Source organism: Serinus canaria, chromosome 2 (genome assembly GCF_022539315.1).
Source record: "Serinus canaria isolate serCan28SL12 chromosome 2, serCan2020, whole genome shotgun sequence".
In the NCBI taxonomy this organism is placed as follows: domain Eukaryota; kingdom Metazoa; phylum Chordata; class Aves; order Passeriformes; family Fringillidae; genus Serinus; species Serinus canaria.
The window spans coordinates 23,436,577-23,452,661 of record NC_066315.1 but is presented as its reverse complement, the minus strand read 5'-3'; the positions used below and the strand labels follow the sequence as shown (position 1 = coordinate 23,452,661).

At 39.6% G+C, this 16,085-nt stretch overlaps 1 protein-coding gene across 7 annotated transcripts in view; it reads right to left on the bottom strand.

Moving 5' to 3' along the window:
• The window catches only part of ANKIB1 (ankyrin repeat and IBR domain containing 1), an 87,725-nt gene that overhangs the window by 70,570 nt on the left and 1,070 nt on the right, over window positions 1-16,085 (bottom strand). The window contains exon 1 of one of the 7 annotated variants that reach the window (XM_050971815.1): window positions 10,149-10,371. The exons of 4 other annotated variants lie outside the window; for them this stretch is intronic. The gene's annotated coding sequence lies outside the window, so the exon portion shown is untranslated. Of the gene's footprint in view, window positions 1-1,511; window positions 1,531-6,831; window positions 7,036-10,148; window positions 10,372-16,085 lie in introns of those variants that run through there. 2 more of the 7 variants (XM_018909403.3, XM_050971816.1) reach the window with 2 other exon arrangements.

Genomic DNA, 16,085 nt, shown 5'->3' with positions numbered 1-16,085 from the left:
TCTGCTAATTATTACATCATTTCTACTAATATTCCAGGAACAGCTTAAGGCATCTGCTGTCCAACAAGCCTGCCTTGGAATCTTTTAAAAATTGCATTGTGTTAACCCACCTCCAGTAATCAGTCACAAAGTTAAGTTCTTAAGAGTATTACAAAATGCAGGGTGATTGCACAGTTTTAATTAACAGAGAGTTCTAAAGAAAATAATATTTGCCCTGAAAAAACAGCCCAAAACAGAATTTTCACAGTTTCTCCACAAGATTCAACACAGATTGTCAGTTATGAGATTAGACCTACAAAATCAGACCCTGGCTCTCATCACCAAGTACTTTCACAAATGATACTTGATAAAGAGATGATGTCTGCTAATCTCCTTTTACCTTCCTAAGTTCAGCCAGAATACAGGAAAGCTCTAAAGTGCATCCAAAATATTTTTTTACATTGAGATGGAATAGTGATATTCTGTCATTTAAGAACGTTGAATTATTTTAGACTTTCCTCCCTCTTTTCTTATGAAAGACCTCTTTCTCTGAGAAATGCTGAATTAATTATCCAGGAAAGACTACAGCTAGATGCTATGAAGGAGAGAGGAAAGCATAGTCAGTCTTATGAGTCTTTTCTCTTACTCTGGTAATGTTCCAAGTATCTCATATGCAGACCTTGCTTCTTTTTACTCCTCTCTACTTCACTGCAACAACAAATAAAAGGAATCTTCCCCCCAAAATTGCCTCTCTTCCACCAATTTTCTTGTTCCCATGTTCTTCTGTAGTCTGTAAAGCTTGTCACTCTCTTTACTGCTCTTCATGTTTCTTGGGGAAGAACAAGGAGACATCTCACCTTGCATAGCTGAAGCATACCTGAAAAATTTCATCAGTTTTTCCAATATGAAGAAAATCTCTCTATTCAGAAACAGATTTAAGCATTCAACACCATTTATACAGTCAGAAAATATTTTACTTTTTATTCTTTGAACCAGAACACTGGAGCCTAAAAAAGGGAGTCATTATAAAAAGATTGTAATTGATGGTTATGCTGGACTGTCATCGGAACCAGATCGCCTGAGGTACCAGATTCAAACCCGTTCAATCTCAATCTCAGATTGCTAATGGTCACATGGGTAATGCTTCCCTCCTAAGCAAAAGGCTTTGGCTTGGTATCCAGTACCCAAGGTTCTCTGATGCCTTGCCCATACATTGACCCTTGTGTATTGCCCAGATTTTGGTAGGATGTTTCTGTTGTTTGGGGTTTTTCATGGAAAATGCTGCCTTATCTTTTTTTTACAGATGGTTACAGGGCTGGCAAGCAAGCATTCTGAAAAGCAGCATTTACTAGACTTACATTCCCTTTGTTTCTAATATTGCTTGCTCACGCCACCAGCTACTATCAAAATACATAATGGGGAGTTCACACAGTTTATGTTCATGACTGCCTCTGTTCCATCCACATCTACTTCATAGAGTTCCTGGAGTCATAAGGAAAGAATGACAGAGTGCTGAAGCACAGCTACCTCACCTGTGGAGCCGGTACTTCTGGTTAGGTAAGGTGACTTTTAGGACCTCTGTGTTCCTTATTTCCTGCTACATTAGACAGGGAGGTCCTGCAGAACAGAAAGATCCAGGTCACCCTCCTGACGCGGGAGGTGTCAGTGACACTGCACAGGAGGTTCTCAGCCAGTGCTATTTCCGAATGCCGCTCACAAAGTCACAGAGGACATCTGCACATGGGCTTTCCCTGCTGTGGTGGTGCTGCTGGGACTGGGACATGCGTTCCCTTCTTGCTGCCTCCACAGCTAGGCATGCCTCCTCATGGAAGGGAAGACTTTAAAGTCTACCACACCTGTCTGCTAAGCACTGACAGCAGATACCCAGCCCAAGATGGTGCATGGCCACCTGAGACTATGGAATCCAGCCTGCTGATGTAGAAGAGCGAGTTTACTGCTGTCTGTTAAGTCACCACGTCTCTTTTTCAGCTTGACAAGCCCATTGAGCCTCCTCTACCATGAAGCAGTTCTGACTCTTATGCAGCCTGACCTATGCCTAGGAAAATTTCAATGATCAATCCAGCATTTACTAGGTACTAGCAAACTTATATTTGGCTGTCTGAAAATGAGACAGAAATCCACTGGGATAAGGTCCAAGAATACAGTTTGTTAAAAGAAAAATCCCACTGCCAGTTGCAGAGATTTGCACGAGCAAAGACAAGCAGTGGCAGACGAGAGGAAAGCTGGGGGAACCAGCTGTATTAGTCTCAGCAGCTTGAAGAGCTGTGATGCTCAGGAATCCCTTGGTGACTGCCCTGTGAAAAACCTGCTCCAGTGCTAATGTAACATGCAGGCACTTATTTAAGAGTAGTTCTTTCTGCTTGTAAAGTAAAAGGCACCACAAGAGAACATTCCCAGCCTCCACTCTCCACCAGAAAAAAGCCACAAAAAAGTGCATTTCTTTTTCCTCTCTACTACTTCTTTTCTAGGGTTGTTCTCCTCCCCAGGGCCCACTTCCCTGCCCAGACCAGTGTGAAAACTCTATCAGACTTCCCTGAAAGCTTCAGAATTTATGAAGTAATTTTTATAGTTACTATGAAGCATGCACTTAGCAAGCTGGAAATCTGCCTCCAGTATCTTTATGACACAAATGTTGCTTGAGAAACTTACACTAGTTTCTTAAGTGGTTTTAATTGATATCAGAGCTGATACTGCCCTTTTTGTTTCTGATCCACTCCCTCTGTTCATCCATATTTCCACAATTTCCCTTGTAGGTTTATTTTAGTGACTGTACAGAGGAGCAGAATGGATCTAACTCAGATTAATTCCCTCTTCTGGGTTTTTTTTCCTGGATGCTGATGGTCCAAACAGCCAGAGCATGGCAGCAGTGATAGGGAGGTAGGACTGTTTGTAGCCTGCATACTGTATGGAGTGGAAATACTTTCAGAACAGTGTTTATTCATACTGAAGTGCAGACAGAGGTGGAATCATCACCAATGTGCAAACTGCTGAGCCCACAGTTGGTTGCTAGAGGCAAGGCTGTACCACTGCATTAGCTAAAGTCAAAACAGTTTTCATGAAATTTCTTTTGTAGTCCAGCATTATTTTATCAGCTGTTACTCTGACAGCAGCCATACACTCAGAAAGGGATAGTGGATGGAGCATGAACTAGAAGATGTTGTTGGGTGGAGTGGGCATGCATAGAGATGGTGGGAGAGTGTGCATGCATCACAGTACCAAGGGCAGCACTGGCTGCTGCAAACTGCACCTAAGCCTGCAATAACCCATGATGGGCAGTGTACAAAAGAATATCAAATTATATCAGGATAGAAACTCACAACGAATAACTGATATAGCCACTTCACCTCAGCCCTTTACAAAAATGTCAGCAAAACAGGTACCCCTGTCTGAGTACAGTTTTAATTTCACAAAGCAAAACCTCACAACTGTTAATAGCAGCAGCTGATGCTGTTCAGGTGTCTGACACTGGGCAAGCAAGACCTGTGTGGAAAGACAACTAAAATCCCTCTCAAATAGGCAGTGAAAGGACAAAGGTGAGCTTGCATTTACTAAAGGGAAAAATTCAAGCCCTGACAGTCAAAAAGCAGGTATTGGTGAAAAAGGTTTAGTGTAGCTGCAGGAGACCAGCAGGACTCCAGTGAGAACAAAGTCTACTAAACTGGCACAAAGCTTTTTGAACAAATACAGTCTTGAAAGGCAGAGAGATGAGAAATATATCTAATTTAGTCCCTCTCCACCTGCACTTTGGGAAAGAGAGATGTTTAAGAACAATGTCTTCTTTCCCCCTATAATGCTAATCCTGTTGCACCATATTTCATAATATATTTAAAACTTGCTGGGGGAACAATCCCTGGAGCTGATTTTTCAATTGCTGCTAGACATGAAGAAACAATACTTTATCAGTAGGCTTGAAATATTCATTAGAAGATTTAAGTTTTAAGGTCTTCTGAAAATTTCAACAGGCACAAACAGCTTTAAAAATTTACTCTGGTATCACTCTATGTACTCATACAGCATCCTGCACAGCAAGAAGGATGTTCCAATTGCACTAAACTACTCTCTAGAAAATACAGAAGGTGAAAAAAGCAATAGACAAGAAATGAGAGAAATTGAAGACCTTTTGTTATAAAGTAAAGTAAGAAGTATCTCTGAAGCAAACATATAACAACTTAAAAACCAGCCATGACTAACAATATACAGTAATCAAAATATACCTCTATAAAGAAAGGAAATAAATAAAGGAGACTCCCTTTTCAAAGGTTTGAGTGGTTTACATGAAAACCTATTGTGTTGCAACAGAAAGGCATGAGGCTGGAATGTTCCAGGAAATGGGAACGATGGAACCACTACTCTAAAAGGCATATACTCCACCTATGCAAAAAAGCTTGCTCATTTTTTCAGGATGTAATCAAGTGTCTGAGTGCCATGGAAATCTTATTCCCTAATAAATCAGAATGGCAAACTGTATCTTAAAAAGCCCAAAGCTTTGCATTTGCAGCCTCATATCTCATTGAATCAATTTTGAAAACAGAATACTGCTCTCATATCTTCAACTCTGTGTGGATAGATTTAAAAGCCACTTTCATTTCATAGAATGTAGCAGATTTAAATAAAAATGATTTGTTATCCCTCAACTGTAGGGAACTGGGGCCACAACATATGATTATTGCATCAGAACATTGTGTGCCCTCAGCTGTTTGGATACAGCAGCGAGGTGGGCAGTTTAGAAAGAGAACAGGAATCATATCACAGTTACAGTAAGCAGGCTCAGGCAGTACTGGGGAAAATAAAGTATACAATAACTAAAACAAGGCATGATTAGGGTGGACTGTCTGGCTTTTAGGAATGTGAAAGGATTTAGTTTCACAGTAAGCCATGGGTAGACTGTTCCAAGAATATTTTTCTGTTCAAAGTTCATACTGAGGTTTTATGCTTCAAAAAATTTTTTTGAACACCTCCATTTAGCACCAACCCAGTGTGCTTTGATCTGAATGTCATCATTCTTTTGAAGAAGCTAAAACATGCTGAAGATTCACAGAAAATACTGTTTGGTTTTCCTAGAAATTATATTATTCATACAGAAGTTATTCCCAAAAAATACATTAATTTGGGTTGTAGGATTTCTTCCCTTGCACTCATGAGTAGATTCTAAAATTGAGAACATTTGTATATTTCCAAAATAATGAAGGACATAATTATCACTAACTCTTCACAGCTACCCTAATACCACAACCTAACAAAACTGAAATTAATTCAGTATATTTTTCAGACTTGTGACTAATTAAAAGAGAAATTTGACTCATTGTCTTCATCATCTATTTATATAGTAGAAAATTATACACATAGCTAAAAGAAGGGGGGGGTATAAAAAAGAACCAATCATCTTCTTAAGGACTTATTTCAAAACTCTGGTTCTCTGTATTGATTTCTTACTCATATATACATAAAGCAATACATATATACATGCAGCAAAAAACCCCCAGGGTTTCTGAATGAACTTAAAAGGCATTACTATGAAACAAAGACAAATCAAGAGACAACTTACATCATATTTATAGTAAAATAATGTGACTGTTTCATTAAGGTTTGCACACTTTACATTGCAAATAAATCCAGAGTAACAAAGAATAACCATCCAAATTATCCCTTTTAAATTAAAGATTACAATAAAGTATTTTATGCTAGAACATGCTGCCTGTCTAACTCCTATTCCAGACAAGCGAATTTAACTTTCTATGTAAGTAATAATAAACTTTCTCTATTGAGCGAGTAATTATAAACTTAAAGCAGCTTCCTTATTGAGAAAGTCTGAATTCATGAGTTTTGGGGGGAAAAAAAAACCCAAACAAACCAACCACACGAAAAATACCCAACCTCAACAAACAAATAAAACCCAGAATAAGCCAGTATTCCAATTCCAATTATTAATTTATTTCATTGCCTGAAAGAATGCACCAGTAATTGCTCTACTTCTACTAATAGAAAAAAATGAAATAGAATATTACAGAAAAAAATGCCTTACATCCAACACTTTGGAAAAAAATCTCATTAAGGATTAGTCTATTTCATGACAGACTCGTGAAAATTCAAAGCATTAAACTGATCACTTAAAATCTTTGACTACACAGAAGTCAGGTTAAAAATCAGGGTTTGAGCCAAATAGTACAGTTTATTTAAGATGACAATACTGTTCTCTTCTACAGAACTCCACAGCTCTCTGGGCCAAACACATCATCTGGGTCAGACCCAGTTGTATGCAGAGGAGGGAGAAAACAGTTGTGCAACCATATCATGAGATATGGAGCAAGCACGAATTTACACTACAAGGAACCTCTGGAGGTCAACAGCTTCTATCCTTTACTTAAGGCAATCTTCAGAGCTTCAAAGGCTCCTCAGTGCCATTCTCACTGAAGTTCAGAGTATCTCCAAGTGTGGAGATCCCACAGTCTCTTCAGACTACTTATCCCAACATCTGACCACCTTAATAATGAAATTTTTTCTTAATGTCTAATTGAAACATCCTTTGCTTCAACTTTTTCTGTTGTCTCTAGCCCTGTCACCCAGCTCCTCCAAGAAGAGTCTAGTTCTGTCTTCTCTGTACCCTCACATTAACTGAAAACAAGATCCACTGCCCTAGTCTCCTTTGAACAGAGGACACTCAGCTCTTCCAGCTTTTCTTTTTGCATTATGTGCTTTTCTACCCTAATTATCCTGGCAGTCTTCCTCTAGGCCTGCTTCAGAACGTCAGCTCCTCTCCTGCACCAAGAAGCACAAAACTAGACACTATTTTTGATGCCATCACACAAATGCCAAGCTGACAGAAATACTCACTTCTCTCAGTGATTGGCTTCATTCTTGCTCAAAGGTACCTGGCTGACTCACATTCAACCCAGTGTCCACCAGCAAAGCGACGTCATTTGCTGGGATGCTGCTCTCCAGCCATCAGTTCCCAGCCTGTACTACTGTGTAGAGCTATTCTGTTCCTGTGTTCAGATTCTGCTGAACACCAACCACAAGGGTCTTGTCAGCCCATTTCTCCAGCCTGTCAAGGTCTCTAAGAGGAGCAGCCCTGCCCTCCAGCCCACACAACCACGGTGTCATCAACAAGCTTGCTGACACTGCACTCCATCACCTCATCCAGGTAGTTAATTAATATTATAAATGCAAAGCTGCACTACTTAATTTTACTGAATACTAATTACCATGTCCTGAAAAGGATAAAGGACTTCAATGCAGTTTAATTTTAACTAATTAACAGGTTGGTAAATGGGATGTTACAAAGAACTTGTACTTCAACACACAAGTCACCAAATCAAACCTCTTCAGTATTTTTTTAATGGGCAGTTTGCACTTGGTGACTCACTGAAATAGCTCCAATGAAAGATTTCTCTCCAACATATCCTTCTAAATATGGAGAACTAAATACACAAAGTATCTGTGTCAGTGACTCTCAAGAAGTCTGGGAAAAGGGCCTAAATTAACAGCCGTTGTATATTTATACTGCAATAAGCTACAGAGCTATTAGGAATGTCTCAGTACTGCAGGCTGTGTCCTTCCATACACAAACTTTCAGAGAATGCAAGTAACAGGAATTCTTTCAGAAAGAACAAATGCTTTGTCTTTGAATATTTAACTCACAATGCTTCAAAGACCTAGATTTGCTAGTACAATTTTGCAGTAGATCTATTTCTACAGAATAAATGTGCCAGATCATTGCTGAAGAATTGTGTTTCACTATCATGATGTCAGCTATACAGCTGGGTCTCAAGATTTGAGCTTTAAAATATCAAAATCCCCAACCTATAGATATATAGATAACTCCATCAGTCTGTGAAGTTCTTGGAATTTTAAAATGTATAACCTGCATTATTAGTGCAGCCGGAACTTTGATCTTTATAGTTTAGTAGGTACATATTTCTGCAGCTTCTTCACAACATTGATGAAATTCACCATTTTTCATTCAAGAAATTAACAACATATTTTCTGGGCTGTACTCTGCCAGAACATTTCTACATGTCTGTCTGTAGTCTTTCAACATAGAAGAGAAAAACAGAGATCAACACATTCCCTTGTCCCTCAGCTGCTTAGAGATCTAGAACACAACAGAGCCACCTGGATTTAAAAAAAAAAAAATGCTAAAAAATTACAATTCTGCAAGTAATTTACAGAGGCAAGAAATAAGAAATAATATTTTTTTCTTTAATGAAAAAAAAATACTTATGGGGAAAATTCCATTGCAACAGCATTTACAGGTTGATACTGTCAAATATTAGTCCTGATGTGTGCAGCCAGCCTTGCACATCTTACACACATAGTAACTAACAGAAGTACAAAGAAAAACATACAACTGCATATCACAGCAGTACAGTAACAGTCAAACTCTTCGTAGAGAGAAGAGTTCATTAATAAACTATAATTGTCCTACAGTTCCTATTCTTAAGTCCACAATAAATTTGCATAGTACCAGGATTTGATGTATTTTAGTTGCAAAAACATTGACAAGTATGTATCATAACATTTTCTCATAGTTTTCCAGCTATTTCTCTAAAGGCTCGTTCATAATATTTCAATTATCATCATCAGTGTTTCATCTGAGCATCCTAAAAAATATACTATTGGTTTTTTTAATACAGTCAGTTTTGAGTTTCTACACAACATTTTTGTACCACAACATTTGTACCAAATATACCATTTATAACTTTGTCATCAAAAATTCCTCTTAGAAATCCATTTGAAATAAAAGGGCAGAAATCCATTTGAAATAAAACTAACATCTATGGAATGTCCCTGAAGCAGAAATCTGAAGTGGACTAAAACTAATAAATACATCAAACAGAATTTTCTCCTCCAAGTTATTTCATTTGTAGTTATTTGCAACCAAGGTCAAAACCAGGATACAAACAGGACACAATGTTCCTACTATCTCTTATAGTACTTGCTATAAGAACAAGAAGGGCTTGTTTAAAAAGCAGAATTATAAACTAGAAAAATCTAATTATTTTCTCTATGCTAAATTCCAAGAAAAGTGATTATGAGGTGAAGTACTTGTGGCAGAGAATCAGTTTCCAACTTATGTCCATTTAATCACAATTGATCAGAGACTATATAAACCAGTCAAGAAATATGCCATTAAAACATATATAATTAGCATTATACATTAAGTGTATTTCCCCCAAAAGAGCTTTGAGACCTCCAGAACTACATCTTTACTCAAGAAAGGTAGGGATGGGAAGGGGGAAGTGAGAGATTACTAACATCCCTATAGGACATTTTACAAAAGTAATTATTTTAATTAAGATAATTACCACCAAAATTTAACTGTGTAAGAATTTTCACAATTAGACACAATCATTTTTACTACTTTTCCACTAAGTTATATCACAGGCTACCCCTAGCTGACATCATGTTGACCAAAGCCCCAGGTTCTTTTCTGGCAGGCAGCTTTCCAGCCACTCATGCCATGCCTATAGTGCTTCATCAGGCTGTTGTGACCCAAGGGCAGGATCCAGCACTCACCCTTGTTGAACCTCATACCACTGGCCTCAGCCATCGATCCAGCTTGTCCAGATCCTGCTGCAGAGCCTTCCTACCCTCCAGCAAATCAACAGTTTCACACAGCTTGGTGTTGTCTGCAAACTGACTGAGGGTGCACTGGATCCCATCCTCCAGACCCATCAGTGAAGACATTCAATAGCACAGACCACAACTGTGAGCCTTGGGGAACACTAGGGACCAGCCACCAACTGGATGTAACTCTATCCACCATCACTCTGTGAGCCTGGACATCCAGACACTTTTTTCTTGCCCAGAGAAGAGTATGCCAGTGGAAACAGTTCTCCAGGAGAATGTTGTGAGAAATGATGTCAAAGGCTTTACTGACATCTAGGTAGACAACTTCTGCAGCCTTTTACTCATCCACTAAACAGGTTACTCTGTCCTAGAAGATAAGCTTGGTCTAGCAGGACCTGGCTTTCAAAAACCCATGCTGGCTGGGCCTGATCCCCTGGCTGTCCTGTATGTGCCATGGAATGGCTCTCAAGATGATCTGCTCCATGAGATTCCTTGGCCCTGAGGTCAGGCTTACAAGCCTGTAGCTCCCCAGATGTTCCTTCCAACCCTTCTTGAACATGAGTGTCAGATTTGCTAACCTGCAGTCACCTGGGATCTCCACTGTTAACCAGGATTGCCGGTAAATGATGGAAAGTGGTTCAGTGAGCACTTCTGCCAGTGCCATCAGTAGCCTTGAGTGGATCCCACCCAGCCTCATAGACTTGAGAGTGTGCCAGTGGCATAGAAGATCTCTGAGCCTTTCCCTTTGGATTACAGAGCCTTCATTCCGCTCCTTGTCTCTTTATTCCAGCTCAGGGCACTGGGTACCCAGAGAACAGCCGGTCATGCTATTAAAAACGGAGGAAAAGAAAGCATTAAGTACCTCAGACTATTTCCTTATCTTTTGTCACTTTGTTTGCCCTCTCATCCAGTAAAGGAAAAGGATTCTCTTAGGCCTTCCTTTTGTTACTGGTATATTAATAGAAACACTTTTTATCAACTTTTACAGCAGTAGCCAGATTAAGTTCTAATTGGCCCTTCTAATTTTCTCCCTGGATAACCTCGTAGTCCTCCTGAGCTGCTGGTCAGAGGCCATAGACTCTCCTATTTCTCCTGATCTCAAACCAGAACACTGTTCAGTCAGGCTGGTCTACTTCCCCAACAGCTCTTCTTTAGGCAAATGGCGACAGCCCGCTTCTGCACTTCTAGGATTTCTTTCTTCAAAAATGTCTATCTTCCCTGGACTTCTCTCCCTTTTAGGAATGCCTCCCAGAAGTTTTTCAACCAGTCTCCTCAATACGCTGGTCTGCCCTCCAGAAGTCCAAGCTAACAGCTCCCAAGATAATCCTGACTCCCTCCTTACTTCTTCAAGAATTGAAAACTGTAATTTCACAATCACTGTGCCCAAGACAGCCTCCAATCATCGCATCACCCACAAATGCTTCTCTGTTTGCGAACAGTAAGTCCAGCAGGACACCTTCCCTAGCTGGCTTACTCGTCAACTGAGTCAGGAAGTTCTCTTCCAGACACTCAGGGACCTGCTTCCTCTAGACTGTTTCCTTTCCACTGCATTGTATTTCCAGGAGACATCTGGAGATTTGAAGTTCCCCAGGAGAACAAGGGCTAGTGATGGTAAAACTTCTCACAGTTGCTCAGAGAATGTTTTGTTTGCTTTTGTAAGCTGGCTAGATGTAAGAGACTCCCAACCAGGATATCTGCATGCTGGCCTTACCACTCCTTCTCACCCATCAATAACCGTATTGGCACCATAATTAAGCTCTAGAGAATCCCAGCACTCCCTAAAACACAGGGCTATTCCACTGCTTCTCCTTCCTTGCCTCTCCCTTCTGAAGAGTTTACAGCCATTCACTGCAGCCCTCCAGTTGTGAGTCATCACACAATGACCAGTTTCTGTAATGACAATTATACCATAATTTTCCTGCTGCACAATGGCTTACAGCTCCTCCTGTTTGTTGCCTGTGCTGCATGCACTGGAGCAGAAGCACTTCAGTCAGGCTAATTATACCTCCACCTTTTTTGGGGAAGAATTCCTAATTCCTGTATGACCAATCTCAGATGCTTCTGTGGTTTCTAACACATGAATAACCACTGGTCTTTGCTGCCACATGGATCTTTATCCCCTGTCTTCACTGAAATGGAAGATCAAAGGACATCACTAGCACACCGTCCCTCAAACATGGGTGTGCTGCCCCCAGGCTTATCTCTAGTGAGCCTGGTTTTATCAGTTTCCCCCTTCAAGTCTAGTTCAAGCTTTTCTAATGAGCCCTTGTAACTCCTGTGCAAAGATATTTTTTTCCCTTTGAGATAGGTGTACACTGTCTGTCGCCAGAAGGCTTGGCAACATCATCATTCCCTGCAACTGAAAGGATAGAGAAGCACACTACTTGTGCTCCTGATTCCTTCACCAAGGCCCTGAAGTTTCTCTTCACTGCCCTCATACTTCTTTTTACAACTTCACCACTGACTACCTGAAAAAAATAAAATAAAATCAATACTGGATATTAGTCTGAGTGCCATACCAGAATAGGACACTTTCTCCCCACATCTTTAACCCAGGCCTCAGAGAAGCAAGAGACTTCCCTGAGAAGTGGGTCTTTCTCTTTGAGCCTTCTGCTCCCTTCAGAAGGGAGTCTCCTGTGACAATGAGCCATCCTTTTTGCTTTGTGGGAGCAGATTTGATGCAGGGTACAGGTCAGCTTAACCTTGGCAGCACCAACTAGATGAACCATCATCCTTGTTACTGTTTGGTTTCATGTGCAGAGGCTCTTAAGTATTATGTAAAGGCATTTGGGAAGGTAAGGCAGTCACAGAAGAGCCACACCTCTATGGCATTGGGCAGGAACTTGTCACCATTGCCCCATACCCCTTAAAGTCACTGCACTCAGCTAGGCAGAGAAAGCATAGGGAGTCTTCCATATCACGTCTACTGCAAGTTTTTCAGGTGTGTCAAAAGGGTAATCACAAGCCACTGGGAAACTCCTTTAAGTAGGGAAAATCCTCAATAAATTTAATAAATTTTTTTCCAACACAGAAGCCTGCACATAAAAACTATTTTTATACAGAATTAGTAATATAATGCCTCAGTTGTGACTATGTAATATATAAACTACACTAAGTTATTGTCAAAGAATAATGTTATTATACTGAATGTTGTGTGCAAACATTGATTTCTAGGTGTAAGTTTATGCACAAATACACACCCTTTCAAAGGATTAATTTTGTCCCCTGGTCTTCCTTATCAGTACAGAATTAAACAGGAAAAGTTACAAGAGTAACTTTCTTTGTAACACTGTAACACAGCTGCTCCATAAGCCCCCACCCATCCCATATTTTAACTGCAATTATCCTCCGACAGGAACAGTTCAGAATTTACCTCGTTTAAAATACTAATCTAAGGAAACCACCAAATGAAAATCTCTCTTGAGAAACTTCAACAAAACCCTGTAAAGAAAATTCAGTTCCTGTAAAGAATATTAGTAGTACTACAAATAGGCTTTAGGTCAAAAGAAGTGTTTGCCTTATCTAAAAGTTAAAAACTCTTGTTCCTTGTCCGGTAAAAACAGGCCCCAGTAAAAACTTTCTCTTGTGGGCTCTCTTTATACACCTAAAGGTTGCAACAGCATCTCCTCAGAGCCTTTTCTGATCCAAGGTGAGCAATCCCAACTCTCTGAGCCTTTCTTCAGGAGAGTGTGCTGGCAAACAGCGGGCCTGTATAAGGCCTCACAAACTAAATCCTAGTCCAACATAGCTGGGGGAAAGCTAACAGCTCTTCATGAAAACAAAAGCCTGCAACAGCAAAAAACAACTTGTTTCCCTGAGAAAGAATTCTACAGATTAAGACTCTTTTCCTCCACCTGTTTCAACAATTCCAACTGTCTCAGCTTTAAGAATGAAAACAGTATCTCAAAAACAACCCTTTCTTACACAGTTCAAGACTGACCAATTACTATGAGATGGCAGCTTGTTACCATAGACACAGGAGGGTTTATAGAACTCTATATAAAGGGATATATAAAATAAAGTTCTAGCTTTTTTCGCTCCTTAAAAGACTGTGCCTTGTCTCTCTAAAATGAGGTCAACAGCAACAGGAGAGCTGCTCCACATTTGTGTCCCTCCCCCAGACCCACTCCCACAGATTCATGTCTTGGCTGTTTGAGGGGCCCCAGAGCTGGATGCAGCATCCCAGGTGGGGTCTCTCTCAACCAGGGCAGAGCAGAGGGGCAGAATCCCCTCCCTCGTCCTGCTGGCCATGCTGCTTTTGATGCAGCCCAGGATACAATTGGCTTTCTGGGCTGCAAGGGCAGACTGCCAGCTTACGTCCAGTTTTTCATCCAAAAGTACTGTTGAGTTCTCCTCAGCAGGGCTGCTCTCAACCCCTTCACCTGTATCAATACCAGGAGTTGCCCTGACCCAAGTGGAGACCTTGCACTTGGCCTTCCATTGTCACAAAGACTAACGTGTCCGTTTCCAATAATTCTGGAGGACATTTAGCAGTTATGAAGGAAACAGCAGTTGTTAAACATTAGCTAGACATCTCTGGCTTGAACTTTCAGTGTAAAATGTAATATAATCTTGCATGAAATAATCTTTCCCCCTAAAATTTACAGTGTGATTTCTATAATGCTCCATGGAAATCTATTGGTATTATATTTTGGGATGAGGAAGCAAAAGCAGTAAAAGTCTTGCCTGATGATAATGATGTTGAAAACAGAATTTTCCATGTCATTTTGAACATTTCAGAATTTCCACAGGGCTGCTTTTCAAGTAAAACAGATCTTTCTTTGCTATGTGTCATTACCAATTATGCAAAGACAGTAATATGATTAGAAACGTAACTGGTTCAGTACACCTATCAGTAACCTCCAGCTTCTCAATTTTCCTTCTTACTGGCATGAGTCACCTTAGCAAAGCTGACAAAACTTCAACAGTGACAACTGCCGACAGCAACCTCTAGTTACCAGATTCCACGGAGAAGTTAATGAACTACTCAGGTAACGGTAACTACATGACATCTGAACAGCAAAAATAAATCCAACAAACAAAACCCCTCAAAAACAAATGAACAACACCCCCAATGCAAAAAAATCCAACAAAAATATCCCTCCAATACACAAAACAAAAAGGCTCTTAAAAAAAATAAACAACAAATAAACAACAACAACAAAAAAATCACAAAACTTGCTAGCCAAACTAGTTAATGATTAATAAACAAAGCCCTACTACCGAAACAAAAAGAAACATAGGGATAAGCAATCACAGCAGAGATGTCACAGACCAGGAGTAAAAAATTGTTCAGGGCAAAATAAAACCATAGCGTTAACAAGGTTTTATACAGTGAACAAAATGACATTTTCTAAAACCATTTTTATAGTTGTTCCATTGAATAAGAGCTTTAGAAGGCATTCCTTTTCATATTTACATGCTTAGTTTTCTTCAATTTTCTGAAGTGCGTAGGCCAGATGGGAACACATAAGAGACACATGAAAACTCACATGCAATCTGTAACTATGTCCAGGAAACTCCATGTTTTGTGCAATAAGCCAAATCATGTACTTACATACATACCTACCTAGTCCTATCCAGATGTGTATGGCACAAGAAAAAACAAAAGGGACTGCATAAAACTTGCGTAACTTTTGGGGTTTGGCTATTGATATTATTATTATAGCACCACCATTGTAATACTTCTTTTAAAATTAATCATAATTCGTAATACTCTGCTGATGCATATATACATGAATACAGAGCACCACCAACATTGTTTGGCTTTTTAGTAGACTTATAGAAAAACTGTAATTCAGGAATAATACACTGTATTATTAAAATATATTATTTTTTTGATTAAGGACTGAAGTAAAATTTGTTGAAGAAGGAATTGACAGAGCACAGGATCACAGAAAAGCCCAGAATTAAAGTTTTCAGAAACCTCTCCTGTTATTTCTAAATACAACCATTTATTCTTTCCACATATACCAAAAAAAAGAAAAAAAAAGTTGCTATAAATGCTACCAATTTGTTTCTATGTAGAAACAAGTCACATGTTCTAAGTAGCTGAAAACCACTGTTGCTTTCCTTATGACTAAAGCCTGTTTCCCCCCCAAGGAAGAAGAGAAATTTTCCTCTGTACGCAAAAGAGATTAAAGAGAAATTAATCCACCACACTTCACACTGAAAATCAAGTGATGAAAGTAAGGATAAAACAGCCATACATGTAAGGAAGACACAGGCTCTTCTCATTGCTAACCTCTACAGCCAAAATCCTCTCAAGAGCTGTCTCTCTCTTTAGTGAATGTACTTAAATTACAGCACATTATTGATGTTACGTCTACAACTAAAGCTCCATTTCTGGAACTGGTAAGCACAGAAATGCACTCAAAGAAGGTGCAATCAAGGACGGTTAGTCATAATGGAGGGATCCGTGCAAACAATTTAAGCTGTAGTATTAGTTCTTTACTCTGCTGAGTATGTTTTCGTGACTCTGTATATCCTCTGCATACTATATAAACTGTAAATAA